The following is a 21,763-nucleotide window of genomic DNA, read 5'->3' as shown; positions in this document are numbered from 1 at the left end:
TTTAAATTCAAATATATATATATCATGAAACAACATTTTATAAGTTCTGTGGTCAGAACTCAAAGAGGGAGAGAACTTAAAAATTGTTGTCCTATATTCAAGAGATTGTTGTCCTATACTAGGGTGAAGGAAGCAACCTGGAATTAAACTTTGACACGTTCAGCACCAGGGGATCTGGGGACTCTGGGAAGGGTTCAAGCCTGCCACTGAACTCCAATAACATCCAGTGCCGTTCTTTCTCTCACACTTAGGGGAAGAGAAGGGTGGGAATAAAACCAGCTTTCAGTGTTCCTCTCTGCTATCATATTCCCAGATTCAGGTCTCATAAGCTGTAAATGTGCCTCTAAGGGTGGGATAGACATTTTCTCATCAATACTTTCCTTCAGGCCTTCCTTTTAAATAGATCTAACCAAATTAAACTAAATGGAACTTAAAAAGAAACTTTTTAAATAGATTCATGTCTCTAAATAGCTGACATTCAGAATAATCTTTGACTTATACTTCATTTAAAAGCTGTTTGTGGTTTTTAAAAATCATGAAGATGTTTTTCTGGCAAATAATCAACAACTTTTATGGCAATGAAGAGCAGTACTAGCATGGATGAATTTGATGGCATTTTACTGAACTTTGGGTTTTTTCTGTAGATTAAGAGCTGGATAAGTGATACTATACAAATTCACAGTATTCAGTATGTGGATGTCAGAAAAATCTGGTAATCTTTTCTGTTTCCTTGAGCCTATCTCATCCTTGTCTTCAATTTGTGCTGGCAACATAGATAGCCTCAGATTAAAGATGAGTTTCTGTGGTTTAACTGTGTGCATTTGTTTTTAGTTAAGTAAGCAGTTTCTTTAGGCAGAGCATAGGATCATTTGTTTAGAGTTGTGTTTCTGAAGGGCTTATTTTTATGGATGCCTTAGAATGTATTCTTTGATCCCTATTAGGTGCTAAGTATTTCAATTAAAAAAAAATTGAAGCTGAAATATATTCTGTAAGAATAAATGAAAAAGTATTTCAGGGGTAAATTATTTCTAAAAAATGTTTACTTTTATATTCTGATGAAAATAAAATTATCATTAAAATTTAAAAAGTAAACAATTTCTGGAAAGCTTGTGAACCCCTTCAAACCCCTAGGAGATATTAAGGACACATCTTTTTAAAAGAATTACATCCCGGTGGCTTCTCTGGTGCTTCAAGGCTTAGGAATACATGTTGTAATCCAGGTGATACCAGTTTGACCCCTGTTCTAGGAATTTCCCATATGTTGTGGGGCACCCCTTAAGCCATGTGCCACACCCACTGATCCTTCACTCTAGAACCTGAGCCCATGTGCCTAGAGCCCATGCTCAGCAACAAAAGAAGCCACTGCAGTAAGAAGCTCATGCAGAGCTGGAGCTTTCTTACAATTAGAGAAACCCCACACACAGCAACAAGGACCAGCAGAGCCAATAAATAAATCCATATTAAAAAAAAAAAAAAGAATTATACCACCTGGCAGACATGTGTGTTGGAGTTGAATCCTCAAAACAAAAATTGAATGCCAAAGAAAAAGAGGAGGAGGAAGGGAAGGGGACAGAGAAGGGGGAGAAGTAAGAGGTGTGGGGTGGAGGGGAGAAAAAGGAGGTGAGGTTGGGCAAATAGAAGATGAACAAGAAGCAGGAAAGGGAGAGGGAGATTAAAACACAGATATAATTATCTTATCTCAAGACAGGCTGTGGTGTGGCCTTCTTCGCTGAGTCAGGAGGAGACTGACACTGGAGCCTGTCCTTGGTTTGTCCCTCAGTTAACAGATGCCTTGATGTGAGCTAGTGTTTTGACTGGGGGCCATCCAAAACACAACGAACTCCTCACCAACAGGGAGATGGTGTCCTGTGGTTCCAGTCCAGTTGTCCAGCATGGCTCTTAGAATTTAGCAGATGTTCTAGAAATGTATGCTATGTGAATGAGTGGGAAAAATGCAAAGTAGGTAATTCAATGGCAAATTAATGTTTTTATTTGAAAAGGGCATTTAAAATTGTGAGGGTATCTTATAGAATTCATATGTCTGAAATTTGTTGGAATTCTTTCCATGTTAAAAGTTCAAATTTTACAGAAACAGTTCTTGGATATTTTCATGTGAAAATACTCATAATTCCGGCTACAACAGGTGTTCCTTGTTAGATCTTATAGTAAACTCTTAACTTGTTTCACCAGTGTCACCCCTTCATACAATTATGTGCAATTTGGTACTTCCATTCTGCCTCTTAGAATTTGGGCTCCTCACATACTGGTAAGAAAGCAGTATGGAAAGGAAATCTAAGATGTACAAAACGAATCACTGATTTATTTCACTTGTACCCGGTTTCTTTATTTATTTATTCTTGCTGGCCATACCCCATGGCACATGGGATCTCAGTTCCCTAACCAGGAATCAAATCTGCACCCCTGGCCTTGGAAAGCACAGACCACCAGGGAAGTCCCTACACCCAGTTTAGAAATCATTAATCTTCTTTTTCACATTAACCTTTGTAAATCATCCGTATGTCCTAACATTTCTAATCTACAATTTGGGGAATATTATCTTATAAATATTTGAATATATATAGATGCATAGTAACTCATCAATTCTCTATGGAAATTTCTCTCAGAGCTACATTAATTTAGTGAAATAGGGTCTGGCTCTCTGTTTTGAAATCAAGAAACTAAGACATGAAAATATTGACTGCCATTGGAAAATAATGCCAAGACTACTAATTGAAAATAAGATATGTGTATAACTTTTAAGTGTGCAGACTGCTTGCTTTGGCCTGAGGAATGCACCCTCTTAACTGTTGTAGAAAACTATCTGGGAACCTAAATCAGAAGTTTGGCTGAGGTCACATCATCACGGAAAGGAGAGTTACACGCTTCCAGTGTTCGAAGGAAACAGAGTTGGTGTGCCCGACACTAAGGGATGTGTCTGCCAGACACCACCATCTGTTTCCCAGGGCAGCTTCTTCATGGCTAGGAGTTACAGTAACACTGTCAGTGTTCATCACTCTGATTCTTCTGTTCCAGGTCTGCTGGACTCTCCTTTGGTTGACTTTCTCATTAATATTAGCACTGGGCTTATAGCCAAAACTTCCTTCAGTCAGTTTGATCTGCCTACTAAGATGTTATGCACACCTAACCATAACCATGTGTTGATTTTAAAATTTTACTTTGAGGATTAATGGGAGAAGGGATGCCTAATTCTGTTCCCTACATGTAACCTAGGATTTAGAAAATATAGGTTAAGATACTTACATTCATGTTTACAATATCCAAGCAATACTCCTAGCTTTGAAATACAAGTATAAGAAAAATATCTTTTTACATGTTAAAATTGAAATGATTACTTTCTCTAGAAGTTATGTGTGTGATCTTTGAAAAAAAAAGTAAAATAATTTGACTCTTTCATGCAGAATCTCAAAGAGAAATACAATCTAGGAAGGTTACAAGTTTCTGAGAGACTATGCAGTGTTAGGGCTTCCCTGGTGACTCAGGCAGTAAAGAATCTGCCTGCAGTACAGGTGACCTAGACTTGATCCCTGGATTGGGAAGATCCCTTGGAGAAGGAAATGGCAACCCACTCCAGTTTTCTTGCTTGGAGAATTCCATGGACAGAGGAGCCTGGCGAGCTATAGGCAGGGGTCTCAAAGAGTTGGACACAACTGAGCGACTAATACTTTCAGTTTTATGCAGTGTCAAAGAGTGGTGGGAATCGATTACAAGTCACACAGGGACATACAACAGATGTTTCATGAATCCTCTTCTTGTCTTTAGTAAATAATTACCAGAGGGAGGCAATGATGGAGTTGACACTGGTTGAGACCGAGACAGAGGGATGTACAGAATCAATTGCAGGCATCCATGGACAGGTGAGAGGTGTCAAGCTATGATCTGAGGGGAAGAATGGTTGCTGGTAGCTGAGATAATTAGCAAGAGACATGAGGAGGCAGGAAGAATTGAAAAAGGGCCCTATGTCTGTAGCACAAAGAGGGAAATGGTACAATGCTGAGGGGTGCTTGGAAGGACTTTCAGTGCTTCCTTTTTTTAATAATCATCCTGGATTCCTCCTTTCAAAAATATTTTTTAAAAATGTGTAGATATATGTGTGTGTATATATATACATATATAACATATATAAATACTTTCTATGTACATATATGTAATGTTTTTAAGCATATAATGTTTACAGTATGCAATCTAAGTAAATATTATCAAGAATGAACATTTACATGGCAGTTACCATGTACTAGGCACTTTAAAAAAAATACTTTGTCCGCATACTCCTCCCAGCAACCATCTTAGGAATGTAATATTGCTATTTACATTTTTACAGATGGAAAAGTGAGGTGCAGAAAGTTAAGTAAATGGCCCAGTATGATACAGTCACTAAGTAGCAAAGTTAGGAAGTGAAGGTGGACAGCCATTTGATGCTCCTAACCACTCAACTACCCAAGTAAAACCCAAAACCATCAGTGTCAAAAGAGTATCCTAGCTCTGTGCTTGTGGCTTCAAGCCAAGTGCCCTAGTCCCCATCTCCAACCAGAATGTTCCCCTTAATTTCATCTGTAGAGATATCCTGGAGCCTCTCCAGGAAGGAAGGGAGTGTGTGGACCAGGAGCATTAGCAGGCATTAGCAGTCGTTTGGAAGGTACGATGTGGGGTCAGGGAATAAGCCCCCTAATTTCTAAGGGGTGGTAAGGAGGTTGTTGCTGGAAGAAACTTAGTTGAATTTTCAAAATTCTGTAGAATTAGCTACCTAAACTACTAAATGTAAACCTTAGTTCTATTTGTTATGTTATAGGCTAGAAATTTGGAGAAGGAAATGGCAACCCACTCCAGTGTTCTTGCCTGGAGAATCCTAGGGACGGGGGAGCCTGGTGGGCTGCCGTCTCTGGGGTTGCACAGAGTCGGACACGACTGAAGCGACTTAGCAGCAGCAGCAGGCTAGAAATTGCCTGGTTTTCAGCAGGATACAAAAGAAGCACAACAGAAAGATACCAGCCCTTTGCTATAATTCAGCTGATGTGGCTCTCCAGCTGTCCATCTCATAATGACCCTCCACTACTAAGTCTGATACTTTCTACTCCCCCAGCTCTCTTGCACTCTCAGCTTCCATTATTTTCTTGTTGCTGTGCATACATGGGCCAGAAGAGCGATTCCAGTAGTGGCTCAGCTAACTTTGCCAAATGACACCTATTTTACCCCAAAGTACGTTTCAAGTGTGTAAATGCCTACACATTGGAGTCTTTGTCCCATGTTATCTTAAAGACTTTATGACATCTGGCAGAGGTAAAGGTAATTCATCTAGAGCCAGATAGTGGAGGCTAGAGGGCAGTGGGTGAAAGTGACAAGCTATATAGGCAGTCAGAATCTGCTGAGCACCTGTTATGTGTCACGTGCTGTGCTCTGTGTTAAACACACGGAAGTGCTGGTAAAAAGCAATCACTGGTCTTAGAGGAGCTTAGCGTTTGGCCAGGAAAACTAACTGAGGTTGACCCTAGAACAGCACAGGTTCAGGTTTCAGCTGCCCAGTTCAGTTGCTCAGCTGTGTCTGACTCTTTGCGACCCCGTGGACTATAGCACACCAGGCTTCCCTGTCCGCCACCAACTCCCAGAGCTTGATCAAACTCATGTCCATCAGGCAGTGATGTCACCCAACCATCTCATGCTCTGTTGTCCCCTTCTCCTCCTGCCTTCAATCTTCCCCAGCATGAGGGTCTTTTCCAATGAGTCGGTTTTTCGCATCAGGTGGCCAAGGTATTTGAGTTTCAGCTTCAGCATCAGTCCTTCCAGTGAATATTCAGGACTGATTTCCTTTAGGATGGACTGGTTGGATCTCCTTGCAGTCCAAGAGACTCTCAAGAGTCTTCTCTAACACCACAGTTCAAAAGCATCAATTCTTTGGCACTCAGTTTTTTTTTTATAGTCTATCTCTCATCTGTACATGACCACTGAAAAAACCATAGCTTTGACTAGACAGACCTTTGTTGGCAAAGTAATGTCTCTGCTTTTTAACATCCTGTCTAGGTTGGTCATAGTTTTTCTTCCAAGGAGCAAGCGTCTTTTAATTTCATGGCTGCAGCCACCATCTGCAGTGATTTTGGAGCCCAAGAAAATGAAGTCTCTCACTGTTTCCACTGTTTTCCCATCTATTTGTCATGAAGTGATGGGACTAGATGCCATGATCTTAGTTTTCTGAATGTTGAGCTTTAAGCCAGCTTTTTTACTCTCCTCTTTCACTTTCATCAAGAGGCTTTTTAGTTCCTCTTCACTTTCTGCCAGAAGTGTGGTGTCATCTGCATATCTAAGGTTATTGATATTTTTCCCGGCAATCTTGATTCCAGCTTGTGCTTCCTCCAGTCCAGCATTTCTCATTATATACTTTGCATATAAGTTAAATAAGCAGGGTGACAATATACAGCCTTGATGTACTCTTGTCCTTATTTGGAACCAGTCTGTTGTTCCATGTCCAGTTCTAACTGTTGCTTCCTGACCTGCATACAGATTTGTCAGGAGGCAGGTCAGGTGGTCTGGTATTCCTATGTCTTGAAGAATTGTCCACAGTTTGTTGTGATCCACACAGTCAAAGGCTTTTGGTATAGTCAATAAAACAGAAGCAGACGTTTTTCTGGAACTCTCTTGCTTTTTCTGTGATCCAATGGATGATGGCAATTTGATCTCTGGTTCCTCTACCTTTTCTAAATCCAGCTTGAACATCTGGAAATTCATGGTTCATGTACTGTTGAACTTCTCAGGTTCACTTATATGCAGATTTTTTTCACTAAATATTTTGGCCTTCTATATATGCAGATGCACAAACTCCAGGTGTACGGACCACTGTGAGACTTGAGTGCACTGGATTTTGGTATCCTTGGCAGGTCCTGGAACCAATCCCCCAGAGATACTGAGGGATGACTGTGATCAAATAACTGACTTAATGTGATACATGCTCTAAGAGGATGTCCAAGGTGTTTTGAAAATCAAAATGGAGATTTATTTTTTCTGCTTGGAAATAAGTGGCTTAGTTTTCAGAAATACAAATGCACCTCTTGCATTTATTTGTAAATATAAAGAAATAGGCTAATTACAGTCAAACACTATAGAAAATTACAAAGCAGAAATTAAAAGTGAACTGAATCCTACCATTCCTAGAAAGCCACTGTTATAAATGCTGAGATATAGTCTTTCCTACATACACTCACATCTTTTTCGAAAAATGGACTCAAACCATGCATGATCTTTGGGTATCTTCTGTTTTCACTGAACAGTTTCTGAAGTCGTCTCTCTCTTTGATGGATATAAAGTGACACCATCACATGTAAAGGCTGGTGAGGTTGTATGGCATTGTTGTGCTTAGTTGCTCAGTCATGTCTGACTCTTTGAGACCCCATGGATGCAGCCTGGTAGGCTACAGTCCATGAGGATTCTCCAGGCAAGAATACTGGAGTGGGTTACTATGCCGTCCTCCAGGGGATCTTCCCAACCCAGGGATCAAACCCAGGTCTCCCACATTGGAGGCAGATTCTTGGCAGTAGTGTTATTTATTTTACCCAGGCTGGTTGGAATTTCATATGTTTAATATTTTTTTTTAAATTTTACTGTTGTAAGTACTTCTCTTGAGATGAAATTTAATCAGATATTGCTAGATCACAAGGTACTGGGTTATGAGGTACTGCACCAATCAGGCAAGGCTCTATCTTATTGCTGCTCCTGGAGTTGCAGACTGGAGAAGGCAATGGCGACCCACTCCAGTACTCTTGCCTGGAAACTCCCATGGACAGAGGAGTCTGGTAGGCTGCAGTTCATGGGGTCGCAAACAGTCGGAGACGACCGAGCAACTTCACTTTCACTTTTTACTTTCATGCATTGGAGAAGGAACTGGCAACCCACTCCAGTGTTTTTGCCTGGAGAATCCCAGGGACGGGGGAGCCTGGTGGGCTGCCGTCTATGGGGTCGCACAGAGTCGGACACGACTGAAGCGACTTAGCAGCAGCAGCAGCAGGAGTTGCAGACAGACATCAAGGTTATGGAGAAAATGTGAGATTTTTGAGAAAGTTCTTGTCAGCTCAACTCCTTTTTTATTTTAGAAAAGGACTCATCATATATGTTAATCCTTTCACCAGATGTAGTCCCTCATAAACATTGAAAATGTGCTGATAATTGTCAGAGAAGTATTTTCTTATAGTTGACTGGTAGAATTTTATCAAAAGTCAACAAACTGTTTTATCACGCATGCTCATAGATTGGAAATATGACAAAAGTCTGAATTGTGTGAGTTACTGATATATTGACTAAATTTAGAAGTGGTAAATGGTTTTTATTGGATATGCCTGTAGTATAAAATGCTATTATGAATGTTGTTAAGTTCAATAATGCTTTAATAGGAGATTAAAACTAGTTTGGATTATCTTTATCCAGATACAGTGTGTTAGAATCCTAGAATTGAGAAAGATATAAAATCTGATTTGTCAGGTTATTGACATTATTTATAATATTTTTACCTCAGTTTTTCTTTAATAAGTAATGAAGAAATGTATCATTTTATATCATTCTTTGGTACTTGCATTTAGGAGAAAAAATATTCTGGAGAGACAGAGCAGCCTGTTTATTCTAAGGCAGGGGGAGAAGGGGAATAATTAGGATCGTTCCTCAAAAATTGCCTTAGCCACTCTTCTGCAAACTTCTTGTCCTATTTACATTGTTAAATGGTAGGCTCTCAGGGACAGGATCTGCAGTTGCAGAGAAAGTGGAGACTTGAATTGTCTCTATTTTTGAAGGGATCAGAGCCTACAAGGGGAAAATGTGGATAGGTAGAGATTGCAAGGAACGTTTTTACCCTGAGTTTTACAGTAAAGGTTGAAAGTCAATTGTCATCAGCCTAATATTGGAGAAGAGGAAAAAATAAAAAGCTAATACATAAATATTTATGTGTAATGCTTCAAACTGGAAAAAGAGACGAGAGCTTCTGAGTGATAGGAAAAGTTTAGTTGGTTATCTACTGTGTGTATTTCTCAGCACGGTAAGTGCATATTGAATGAATGGCTAGTATAGTCAGGCACTGGGAAGAAAGAGTGGGTTTGAGAGCCTAAACTTAATCTTCTTGTACGTGGGGATGTTCAGCTTGTGCAGTAGATCCAGAACATAGAAGAAAAGTAAGTTGAGTTTGAAAGTGTGAAACTGTTAGTCACTCACTTGTGTCTAACTCTCTGTGGCCCTGTGGACTGTGGCCCTCCAGGTTCCTCTGTCCATGGCATTCTCCAGGCAAGAATCCTGGAGTGGGTTGCCATTCCCTTCCCTAGTGGATCTTCCCGACCCGGAGATTGAACCTGATCTCTTGCGTTGCAGGCAGATTCAAGAAAATCACCTGGGAGAGAAAGATAAGAGAGGATAAAATAGCCAGAGTGGAAACTCAATGTGTCCCCCAAATTACACAATGCTTTATGTTACAGTGCAATGACTTGGATGAAAGTCAATTTACTGAATTCTGAAAATTTTCAGTATGTGTTTTTGTTCATAATATGCTCTTTGAAATAGAAATCCCTTCATCATTAACATGATTAATGCTATCTTGATTCAGGCTTGACACTTTAAGTAAACACACTGTATTTTTAGAATCCTTGACCATTTTTGGCTTTGCACTATGTATCTTTAGAAATAGCTTTTTAAAAATTTAGAGGAAACCTTCTGGATATTTTTCTCCATGTATCTACCTCAGATTCTTTCTCTTTGGAATAAGAAAATAATTAGTGAAACAGAATGTTTTATTTTTATTCTTAAAAACCAGTGCCAACTAGACATGAATCACATTTTGAAGATAATTGTGTGGTAAGTTTTGGTCTGCTTGCAGGCATTGCTTTTCTGTGGAGTTAATGAGTCTGGGGTTGCTGGTCCCTTTCCCACAGGAGCCAACTAGTTTCACTCTTTGATGACCAAAGCCCACACCTGTAACTTTGACCAGCCCTCAAACTCGCCATTGGTCACAAGGCATAGAAATAGTTGATTGATCACCAAGTCACTATCAGTATCGGGGAAAAATGTAAACAGTAAAATCAAGTATGCCTCAGGGAATGATAATGGGTCACATGTATCATCTTCCTTTTGAATATCATCCAGGTTTATAAATACACATAAAAATATGTCTTTTATCATTATCAGAGGAATCATAATTTCCTCTGTTGTGAAACAACTACAGTGAATAATGACAGAAATGTTTCCTTAGACTGTAGAGGCTTTAATGTAAAACTCAGCAGTCCATTCCAATCATTAAGGCTGGAGTTACTAACACCAACTATTTTGGGACTTGAGCAATTAAGGTAAAGATCAGTGGATGTTCTATGAAAAAACTTTTGTTAGTCAAATAATTATATAGGCTAAGTTAATGTTATTTGGAGCATGATCACAATTAAATTGTCAAATCTTAAATATCATTTGCCATTGGTGTACAAAATTTTCAATAATTTTTTTATCCTGGTATATATCCCTCATGACTTTAAATGTTTGTTTGCTTATTGAGTTTTATTTGTTTGTTTTTTTTTCCTTGATTTTAAAATTATGAAGAGTTCAGTTTGACTTTTTAAAAATGTTATTTTACTGAAGTATAGTTGATTTATAATGTATTCATTTCTGCTGTGCAGTCAAGTGATTCAATTTTATTTATATATAGATTTTTTTCTGTATTTTTTTTCCATTATGCTTTTATCATAGGATATTGAATATGGTCCCTGTGCTATGCAATAGGACTTTGTTGTTTATCCATTTTATATATAATGGTTTGCATCTTCTAATCCAAAACTCCCAATCCACTGCTTTTCTACCATTCCCCAGTCCCTGGCAACCATTAGAATGTTCTGTGTCCGTGAGTCTATTTCTCTTTCATAGGTAAGTTGATTTGTGTCATGTTTTAGACTCCACATACAAGCAACATCATAGGGTATGTGGCTTTCTTCTTCTGGCTTACTTTTCTTACTATGAGAATCTCTAGGTCCATCCATGTGGCTGCAAAGGGCATTATTTCATTCCTTTTTATGACTTAGTAGTATTCCATTATGTATATTAATGCTGCATCTTCTTTAACTATTCTATGTCAGTGGAAATTTAGATAGTTTTAGATTGTTTCCGTGTCTTGCCTATTGTGAATAGTGGAGTTCAGCTTGATTTTAAAACTATTCCATCTCAATTGAGAAAAATCACTTTTTGAATCAGCTGAGTAAGAGTTAGGTTTATTCATTTATACTTGGTTTTGTGTTCTTTTCTAAAGAATATGAGTTGTTATGAGATTTATAGGAATATAAAAACAGTTCCTGTACAGTTAGAGACAAAATTAGTATAGTTTAATTGCACTATTTTTATGTAAATTAGAATTTTTTTACAATTATATTTATCTATACTTCTTCATTCAGCAAGTATTTTGAGTGCCTACAATGTACAGTTTTCAATGCTGTGGATAGTATAATGAATGAAACAAGTCCCTACTCTGATTAATATTATATTCTAGTGCTGAAGACTAGTAAATAGATGAACAAATATGATTTATAATATCAGATAGTGGTGAAGATTTTGAAGAATAATCAAGCAGTGTGAAAACATAGAGTGATAGCAGGAGTGGGAAATTGGTCAGGAAAAGCCTCTTGGACAGGTGGCATTTAAATCAAGAGGGAATAAGATATACAACTCATAGAGGAAAGTCATTTTAGGCAGAGAAACAGGAGGACAAAGGCTCTGAGACTAAAATGGACCTTGTGTGTTTGAGAAATCATCAAGGAAGCTAGTCTGGTGGAGACAATAGGCTTCCCTGGTGGCTCAGATGGTAAAGAATCTGCCTGCAATGTCGGAGACTTGTGTTTGATCCCTGGGTTGGGAAGATCCCCTGGAGCAGGAAATGGCAACCCACTCCAGTGTTCTTGCCTGGAGAATTACATGGACAGAGGAGCCTGGCGGGCTACAGTCCTTGGGATCCAAAAGAGTCGGAAACGACTGAGCGTCTAGCGCTTTCACTTTTCTTTCATCCAATAGAAAGGAGAGTCCCCAAAACTGCACTTGGAGAGGGTAGCAGGTGAGGGTAGCAGGGGGTGTAGGTCATGAGAACAACTGGATTACGTTCTAAATGTGATGGGGAACCTTGCCCTCACTTATCAGATTACAGGAAAAAGTTCATATAAAGTATGAATTTCAGTGTTAGAAAGAACTGACGGTTGAGATCGGAGTCTAAACTGGATTTCTTAAAAGGACATCTCTGTGATCTTCAAATTTTTTGAAACAATTCATATTTTTAATATAAATGTACAACAGATATGATTAGTGAGATGTAATAATGAAAGAAAAATAGATTCATGGAAAACCTTTTTCAGGAATATAGCCTGTCTCTCCTTATCATCCATTTTTTAAAAATCCAACAAATCTGATACATCTGAATAATTACAGGCATAATATAGAAGAAATTTCATCTACAGAAATATTCTACCTTGAATTAAAGAGTCTTACAGAAGGTGAATGAATGTTTTTTTTGTAAATTTATACATTGAGACTAGATTATCAATTATCCAACTTACATTTTACATTTATTTTTAAATTTCTTCCTACAAAATAAACTTCAAGACTGATTTCCATATATAAACACAAAAGTGCATTAAACAGTGAAGTGTCTATTCTGTTCTGGTTGTTTATATATGTGGTTTTAGTGAGGAACCAGATGTAACACAACATCTGCTGCTGCTGCTAAGTCGCTTCAGTCGTGTCCGACTCTGTGCGACCCCATAGACGGCAGCCCACCAGGCTCCCCCGTCCCTGGGATTCTCCAGGCAAGAACACTGGAGTGGGTTGCCATTTCCTTCTCCAATGCATGAAAGTGAACAGTGAAAGTGAAGTCGCTCAGCCGTGTCCGACCCTCAGCGACCCCATGGACTGCAGCCTACCAGGCTCCTCCCATGGGATTTTCCAGACAAGAGTACTGGAGTGGGGTGCCATTGCCTTCTCCAAACACAACATCTATTCAAATGTTAATGTGTGTTTTGATCAGAGTGTTGGCATAGAAATATTAGACATTCTTTCCTTGGGAAAAATTCATCTTTATTTTAAGATTATGGCCTTTCTACACTTTTGGTGGTACAGTATGAATTCTTTCATGGTACTGCTTATAGATAGAAATCAGGTTATTACTTTTTATGTCTTTACTTGGCAAAATTGAAGTTGAAAATACAATGTTGAACCCTCTTCTCCTATCTTGTATGTTTATGTGTGTGTTTTAATTTAATTGGACCGTAAATTTAAAAAGTCTGTAACTTCTGGTGTATTGGGAGTTATTTTAAACTGGCTCCAATGCAAAGTATTAATTGTCAATGGTATATTGATCCAGGTCATAGAAGAAATCATCCATGGACACCTGCCACCTTCATTAGGCACTATGGAGTTATACATCCAATATATTGAGAAAGCTTGAAAATGACGTTATTGCCAAAAATGGAATAAAATGGCTTTACAAGCATATAATATCAACCTATTGGATTCTTCTTTTGCTAGATTTATGCGAGGCTCTGCCTATATAAGGAAGTGTGGCTAATCCTTCCTTCTTTCTGGATGTACCATTTGATGTCTAGGAGGTATCTCTGCAGGGTTATAACTACCACTTTCCTGCTATTTATTTTTTAGTCATATTTGACATTTATGGATTTCCTTTTCCTTTTAACAATTATTTAATAATTTTCTTTATCTGATAGCATTAAAGTTTTTTATTGGTGGTTCAACAACATTAAAGTTTTTCTATTATGCACAGAGTCAATTAGATCATCTGTCAACGCTACTTAATAATGCTACTCCCAAGTAACAGTAAATATGTATATTTCATAATAACTAGACTTGAACTTTTGAATGTGTTTTGAGTCCCCATTATTTGTAAAGTTACCTTCTTTCACATTCACATTGACAGAGGTCACATAAATGATGTTTGGTGAATTGAAACTATTAATTATAGATACCATGTTGAATTCAAGTGAACATCTTCCTTTGATCTAGGTCTCCTTAGGCAAAATGGTGCATGATTTTACAACTTCTGTGCTAAGGATGCAGAGCAGCACAGTCACAGTAACAGAGAGAGAACCACCTCCCCTGACAGATGATTCCTAAAGAGCCAGACGCACCAGGCCCCCCTCATTTGCTTGAGATCTCACCATACAGAGTGGAAGTCCTGAGACTTCGCCATGTTTTCTGACTGGTATATTTCACACAGGAGGGATGCTGTTGTTCCAGATGGCTTTTCAGCTTTATGCACGCTACCTTCCTGGACTCCTGCTGTAACCGAAAATTGGGTTTTACTCCAACATTTGACAAAGAAATTAGATTAGGTTAACTACTCTTTGGTTTTAGAATATTGATACAAAGTGCTTTCATGAATATGACAGAAAAAATTGAAATTCAAGCTAAGTGATGTCCCTGGGTACATTCTTATTTAGACATTTTCCCTGAGGTTTTTATAGTGTCATAAAATTATATGCAGATACAAAATTTGCATAGAATCAGGCTCATTGAAATTTTGATGATCTTTTTCAATCTGTAATATTCTCTTTAGTGTTTTTATGGAAAGCTAGCTAGATATTTGAAGTGACTATAAAGATGATGATGTGAAAAGATTTGAAAGGCATCTATTAATTCTCCTGCATGATGAAAGCATTCATTATGTTTATTACTTCTGGGTTCTCATGAACTGAGTAAGAGAAAGTAATTTTCTTGAAGTGAGGATTTGCTTGATATCCCTCCATAGCTTTTCCAAGTTCAGATTTTAAGTATTCGGAGAATAAAACAGATATATCAAATACTTATTCCACTTAGCAAGGGGTAAATCTGATTGATTGAGGTGAAGCATGGAGCTCTAGCTGTGACCAGAGCATATATGATGAGATGTCTGACTCTTCAGCTTCTCAGTTAGAGTGTGTCTGGTTAGCCAACTGCTAGGACAGAGATGAGGTCAGCTTACAGCTAGTTGGCACCTGGTGCTCACCAGATGCTTTGCGCTCATAACTGGCTGAACATTCACCAGAGTAGTCAGTCTTATTCCCCTCCGAGGCACTGTGATAGATAGGACATATATAGTTTTGGTAGGAAGAGCTCGTTTATAAAAGGGCCAGTGCTGGAATAGAAGGTGGAATGATTTCACTGTGTAAGGCTATTTTGTGTGTAATGTGTGCAGGCACTTGTCATCGGGCACTGAGAAGTTCTGTGGATATATTTTCAGCTCTAAATTCAAGCTCTGGCTCACTGGAGCTAATTCAGGAGCCATCCTAATATTTGAGAAAATAAGGCAGCTCTGTTCCAATCCTGTGATCCTGATTTTTAACCTCTACACTTTGGAGAAGTTTTCTCGGAGCTGTGTTCTGTCATCTCCTGCCCTTTCTGTCTTTGAGCCCTTTCACATCATCAAAAATTATTGCCTGGCCTTGGTGGGACATTTGTTTAAAATCATAGAACGTTTTTGAGAAGGAAGTTTTGAGGTCACATAGGGCATTGGTTACAGAGTTGGGGTTCATGGACAAGGGGCAGTTAGTAATGAACCATTTTGTTACAATATGAGAAAAATAAAAATAATTGCCTAATTTTGCTAAATTTCTTTCTTTCATTCAAAGTGATTATTTCTTATTAAAATGGTCTTTTGTGAAAAGGTGACATTAAACAGTAGTCATTGTCCCTAATTGATAAAAATAGAAGTATTTAGTCCAAAAGTGGATGTCCAATTTCAGTTTTCAGATTTATGTTTATATAAATCTAAGAGCGGGAACTACTGACCTAGTTTGGATAACTACCCAAGCCATGGATTCCATCAACAGAAATCCTAAATTGATTTCTGAACTAATCCTAATTCACTCTTTCCTCAACACTCTTCCTGTGAGTCCCCATCCTCATGGGCTACCCATATGAATTTGGGCTTTTCTTATTGTTACAAGTTTCCCTCTATTTTGGCTCTAAGGCTACTACTCTAATTACTAGTTTATCATTTTACCTAATACCGTATATGCTATGTTACAACATTTTCCCAAATATCTTCTAAAGGACACTAATTCCAAGGTATATGTTAACAGTTATCATGAGGAGGAAGAGGAACCACAGTCAGATTATTTGGGGAAGAAAGAGTTCCAAACGGTCTGATTAATTTCAGTACTTCACACATTCTTTGTTGGGCTAATTCATTTAACGATTATTTATTGAGCATCCACTACATGGCATACAATGTTCTATATTCTGATCTATACTGGAGATCTTTAAGAGGAAGGTACAATAATCTGAGTTTCCCCAATTTAGACTGTGGGACTTTTTTCTTTCTTTCTTGTAGTTTGCAGTTATTAGGGGAAGCACCAAGATCATTAGATAAAAGTTACCTTTTTCTCCTTTGCTGCCTTTCTTTGACCTTTCACAAACGAACCATGTTGATTCCTTTAACTATTACTCAGTTACATAATTTACAGTTCCTTCTTCTCTACCCTGGTGATGCCTTAGCTTGTCTGTTGCTTCTGTTGAAAGTATGGCTAATAACTGGACACCAAAACCAGATTTGGCTTGGCTTCATGCATTGTGGGACCGCTATCTTCTTTTTTGGGGAGTATATTCCTATAAGCGCAATTATAAGAGCTCATTTTTGCTTTATTTTGCCCTGCTTCATTTTTGTCAGTTTTTATCATGTGGTTATCAAATATGAGCTCTGAGTCCATAATGGGCACACATCTCTATTAAGCACCATCTTGTTAGAGCTGGCCCTTAGATCAACCTGTATCCTTAGGTCTTTTTGGAAATATGTTCTTTGGACTTCAGAGGAAAGCTTCCCACTGAAGTCTGCCCTTCATAGGGGCAGGTTATTGTAGGAATGACTCTGGAATAATGAGTCTAGGCATCTTAGCCACACAGCTTGCTGTACTGCAGAAACAGTGACACAAGAAAGTGTCAGGGGAACACTGATACAGCACTAGGCCTCACAAAATTGAGAATGTGGTTCAGGAACTGAAGGCCGGTTAAGATACACTGATGTTCTTGTGACTGTCATCTCATTGCCCCAAGGAGCAAAACTTTATTGATCTCTCTTCTAGTTCTTTTGCATTCATCTAATTTACTGAGGCCTGACTTTCTCTGTGACTTTCTGATTCTGTATCTGCTCTCACTGTTTAAATCTCATCATGTATTTCAAGCTCAAGTGGTGGCCCATTCAGGACACTACTATCTTATGTCAATAGGTTTCTCGGTCAAGCAATTCTTCTACTATGGCAGTTCTAATCTACCATATGGCTTGTGTAACAGGTTTGATTTTCAATAACTGTCTTTGAGATAAATTAGTCCTAAGTAAGATCACAAGTAAACTAAATAGATTACTATAGAATAGGGAGTGGTTCTTAAAGTGTGGTCCCTGGGCTAGCAGAATTAACAACCCCTGGGAACTTGTTAGGGGCTCCCCCTGCAACCCTAGTGAATCAGAAATTCTGGGGTTGGGATCCAGCAGTCTGCAGTTTATTGAGCCCTCCAGGTGATCCTGGTACATGCTCAAGTTTAAGAACAGATGGTATAAATTGTCTCTCTGGAGTCTAGATTTATTGTGTGACTGCCAAAAATAATGACTTTGGGCATAATTGATATGCAGAAGATCTTTCTGTTAATATTTAACTAACAGTTTCAGCTGTTTTTTGTAAAGTTGTTTTTTGACAGGAGGAGAATTCTGTCAGCAGCTAAGACATGCTTCTTTTCCTATTAGCCGTGGCATCCAATTGATGTAAATTTGAGACCAAATTTTTGGTATACAAATTAAAACAGTAATTCTGATTCCTTTATGTTTAAACTATTCAAAGGGGAATATGTATTGCTGGAGGCCATTCCTGACCGTTCTGATTTTCATGGTATTTAAAAAATATATAACAGATTTATTGAAATAGAATTCATATGTCATATAATTTACTCATGTAAAATATATAGTTCAATAACTTTTAGCATATTCAGAGTTGTGCAACCATCACCATAATTACTGCCATGTTTTTATCATATAAATGGCATCATGTATGGACTTTTATCACTTGCTGCTCTTACTTAGCACACTGATTTTAAAGTTCATCTATGTTATAGCATCTATCAGTAATGCAGTCCTTTTCATCATTCTAAATCATTGCAAACAGTGGTTCATTAATATACATACATCTTATATCTAAGAATAGACAATATTTTACATATACATAAGTTGCATTTTATTTATCCATCCACCTGTTGATGGACACTTGAGTTATTTCCACATTTTAGAATAAATAATGCTGCTGTGAACACTCATTTTTTTGTATGGATATACAAATTTTTGTATGAACATTATTTTCATTTATTGTGAATACATCATTAGGACTAGAATTGCTAGGTCATATGGTAAGTCTGATTTCTTTAGGACCTGCTAGACTATTTTGCAAATAGTTACATCACTTTACGGCTTCCCTTGTGGCTCAGATGGTAAAGCGTCTGCCTACAATGTGGGAGACCCAGGTTCGATCCCTGGGTCAGGAAGATCCTCTGGATAAGGAAATGGCAACTCACTCCAGTATTCTTGCCTGGAAAATCCCATGGATGGAGGAGCCCGGTAGGCTACACTCCATGGGGTCGCAAAGAGTTGGACATGACTGAGCCACTTACATCATTTTACATCCCCATCATGGATGTATCGGAGAAGGCAATGGCACCCCACTCCAGTACTCTTGCCTGGAAAATCCTATGGACAGAGGAATCTGGTGGGCTGCAGTCCATGGGGTCGCTAAGAGTCGGACATTACTGAGCGACTTCACTTTCACTTTTCACTTTCATGCATTGGAGAAGGAAACGGGAACCCACTCCTGTGTTCTTGCCTGGAGAATCCCAGGGACGGGGGAGCCTGGTGGGCTGCCGTCTATGGGGTCTCACAGAGTCGGACACGACTGAAGCGATGCAGCAGCAGCAGCAGCAGCAGCAGGGATGTATGGATGTTCCGATTTCTCTGTATCATTGACAGCACTTGTTACTGTCCATCTTTTGAATCCAGGCTTCTTAGTGGATTTGGAGATCACCTCATGGCTTTGATTTGTACTTCCCCAGTGATTACTGATGTTGATGTTAAGACTCTTGTTATATAATTTTTGGCCACTTCTTTGGAGAAATGCTATTCAGATCATTTGTCCATATTTTAATTGGGTTATTTGGCTTTTTGTTATTGAATTACAAAAATTCTTTATATGTCCTAGATGCAGGTCCCTGCCAGATGTTATAATTCATGGTAGTTTTTTTAAATAAAGACTTGAAAGACTAGATATGATTTCTATGTATGGAAGGAGATTAGCGAGAGATTTGAAAGAGTGACTTTTCCATGAAACAAAGTAGCAGTGGTCACTGCTACAATAATTCAACTTCAGATTCACCTGTTATTTTTCTAGGATATTTAATTGAGCGGTTTTGCTTCAGATTTGTTGAGGAAAAAAGCAATACAGAGTTTTACAGGCAAGAGGGTTTTCAAAAGGGGTGCATAGCCAAACAATGAAGAGTTGCAGAATGAGAATTAAATATAAGCTGTGGAAATTAGGATCCTGGTTACTTGTGACACAGGAGAACACTTTGGAATGATGGGCCAGAGGCATAGTGTACTCAGCTTGGAAGTAAGGGAGAAGGATGATGTGGTGACATTTAAATCTGTGCCTCGATTAAATTGCCATGTGATGAGTAGGAGAGAGGAGACTGGTCCTGAGGTGGAAGCAGGAATGAGGAAGTTCTTTAGACTGGAAAGATTTGAGCATGCTTGAAGTAAAGGGTAGAAAGTGTGTGGAGAGTGAACAACTGTTTAAACATAAAGGAGAGAAAGTGGGCAGAAGAGATAATATAAGGAGAGCAGTTCCATATTGGCCAACAGGCCATCTATCAAAAGTCTTCAACCATCCTCAGACGTGGGACCCAAACAGACAGGCTGTGTCTTTTCTGTTCATATCATTCATTTACTGTTTCCTGAATGAGACGTCTAACTCTCATCACATTCCTTTCTCATAATATATTCATCTGAAACATCTATCAAGTCATTAGGGTTTATTTGTTGATAAAGAAATATTCCTTATTATAGAATATTCTGTTACTGAGGGTTTTTTTACAGTGACTTTCTGTTTGAGGCAAGCTTTTAATTGAAAAATTCACCTAATATCTCTTATAACTCAATATTTTAATGGCATAAATATACCTCTAGTTAAAAATCCAGGTGCTTATGTATGTGAGGGTGAAAGTGAAAAGTGTTAGTCACTCAGTTGTGTCCGACTCTTTGCAACCACATGGACTGTAGCCCGAAAGGCTCTCCTGTCCTTGGCTCTCTCTGTCCAGGCCAGAATACTAGAGTGGGTTACCCCTTCTCCAGGGGTTCTTCCTGACCCAGGGATTGAACCCAGGTCTCCTGCATTGCTGGCAGATTCTTTACCACCTGAGCCACCAGGGAAATCCCATGGATATGTGGAATGTTTACTAATTTTAATCTCTTAGCCAATGCAAAATTAATAATCTACACATTTCTAAATGTTAGATGCTTAAGAAACAATAATCAAAACATTTCTTTCCAAAGACAAGGTTCCTTCGGATGATTTTTTCTTTGTTTTTATGGTTTGTATATGAAGCTTTCCATCCATGTAGTATCAATATCTGGCAAATAAGTGTATGCAAATAAGACTTTTAATTGACCAGAAACCAGAAGCTCTAACTTCAAGTCCCTCTGCAGTAACTGTCACCTTGACTAAATCACAGTTTCTCTGGATACTTTGTTTTCTTCATGGTAAAACTACAAGGTCAAAATGAAATTGCGCGTGCCTCCCAGATTTATTTTGTGAAATTTGGAGTTTCATTTTCTCTGTTTGTTTCCTAATCCAGATCCCCAAGTTAAAACACACACACACACACACCATTCTGTTTCAAAGGTATAATGCAACAAGCATGTGTGCGTGCTTAGTCGCTAAGTCATGTCTGACTCTTTGGGAATCTGTGGACTGTAGCCTGCAAGGCTCCTCTGTCCATGGAATTCTCCAGGCAAGAGTACTGGAGTGGGTTGCCATTTCCACCTCCAAGGGATCTTCCCACCCAGGGATTGAACAGGAGTCTTCCGCATCTCCTATATTGGCAGGTGCATTCTTTACCACTGAGCCACCAGGGAAGCCCCATAATGCAGCATACTGTCTTATTTATCATTGCTGATTTTTTCAGTTGATTGCAAATCCTCCAAACAGAAATCTTGATGTTTTCCTTCCTGTCCTGAATCCTTTCATGTAGTGTTGATTCAGAGCCTTTTGCCAGCCTGGCCCAGTCTCAGGTCTCCTGAACAGCACTTACACACTTACTGGACCTTCTCCTCCATGTGAACCACTCTTGGGTTTACTGCCCTCTTGCTCTTCAGCCCAGACCTACCAGAGGGTCCCAGCAATCTGGTATTTTTTCTTTTCCTATCCAGGTCTGTGAATTGCAGTGAGGTTTTTTATTTGTTTGTTTGTTTTACTTGGGGGGTTGTGGATAGGGGACTGAGGATGTATTTTTCATACCAAGCACTGTGCTAGGTACGCTGTCATATAATCTCAGTAAAATTTATTTTTTTGGCTCTGTCATTTGGCTTTTTGGATCTTAGTTCCCCAAACAGGGTTCGAACCCGGGTCCCGGCAATGAAAGTGCTGAGTCCTAGCCTTACTGGACCACCAGGGAGTTCCCTTTAATCTCAGTAAAATTTTATACATCTTCTGGAAATTGGGTCATCGCCAGTTTATGTATGAGGAAA

The 21,763-nt window shown here is 38.7% G+C and overlaps 1 protein-coding gene across 4 annotated transcripts in view; it reads left to right on the top strand.

Moving 5' to 3' along the window:
* Positions 1 to 21,763, top strand: part of OXR1 (oxidation resistance 1) — a 565,559-nt gene that overhangs the window by 115,293 nt on the left and 428,503 nt on the right. The gene's annotated exons all lie outside the window — the stretch shown is intronic.

This window comes from Bos indicus x Bos taurus, chromosome 14 (assembly GCF_003369695.1).
Source record: "Bos indicus x Bos taurus breed Angus x Brahman F1 hybrid chromosome 14, Bos_hybrid_MaternalHap_v2.0, whole genome shotgun sequence".
Lineage (NCBI taxonomy): Eukaryota > Metazoa > Chordata > Mammalia > Artiodactyla > Bovidae > Bos > Bos indicus x Bos taurus.
The sequence above is the reverse complement of the archived record's forward strand: the minus strand, read 5'-3'. Positions and strand labels throughout refer to the sequence as shown.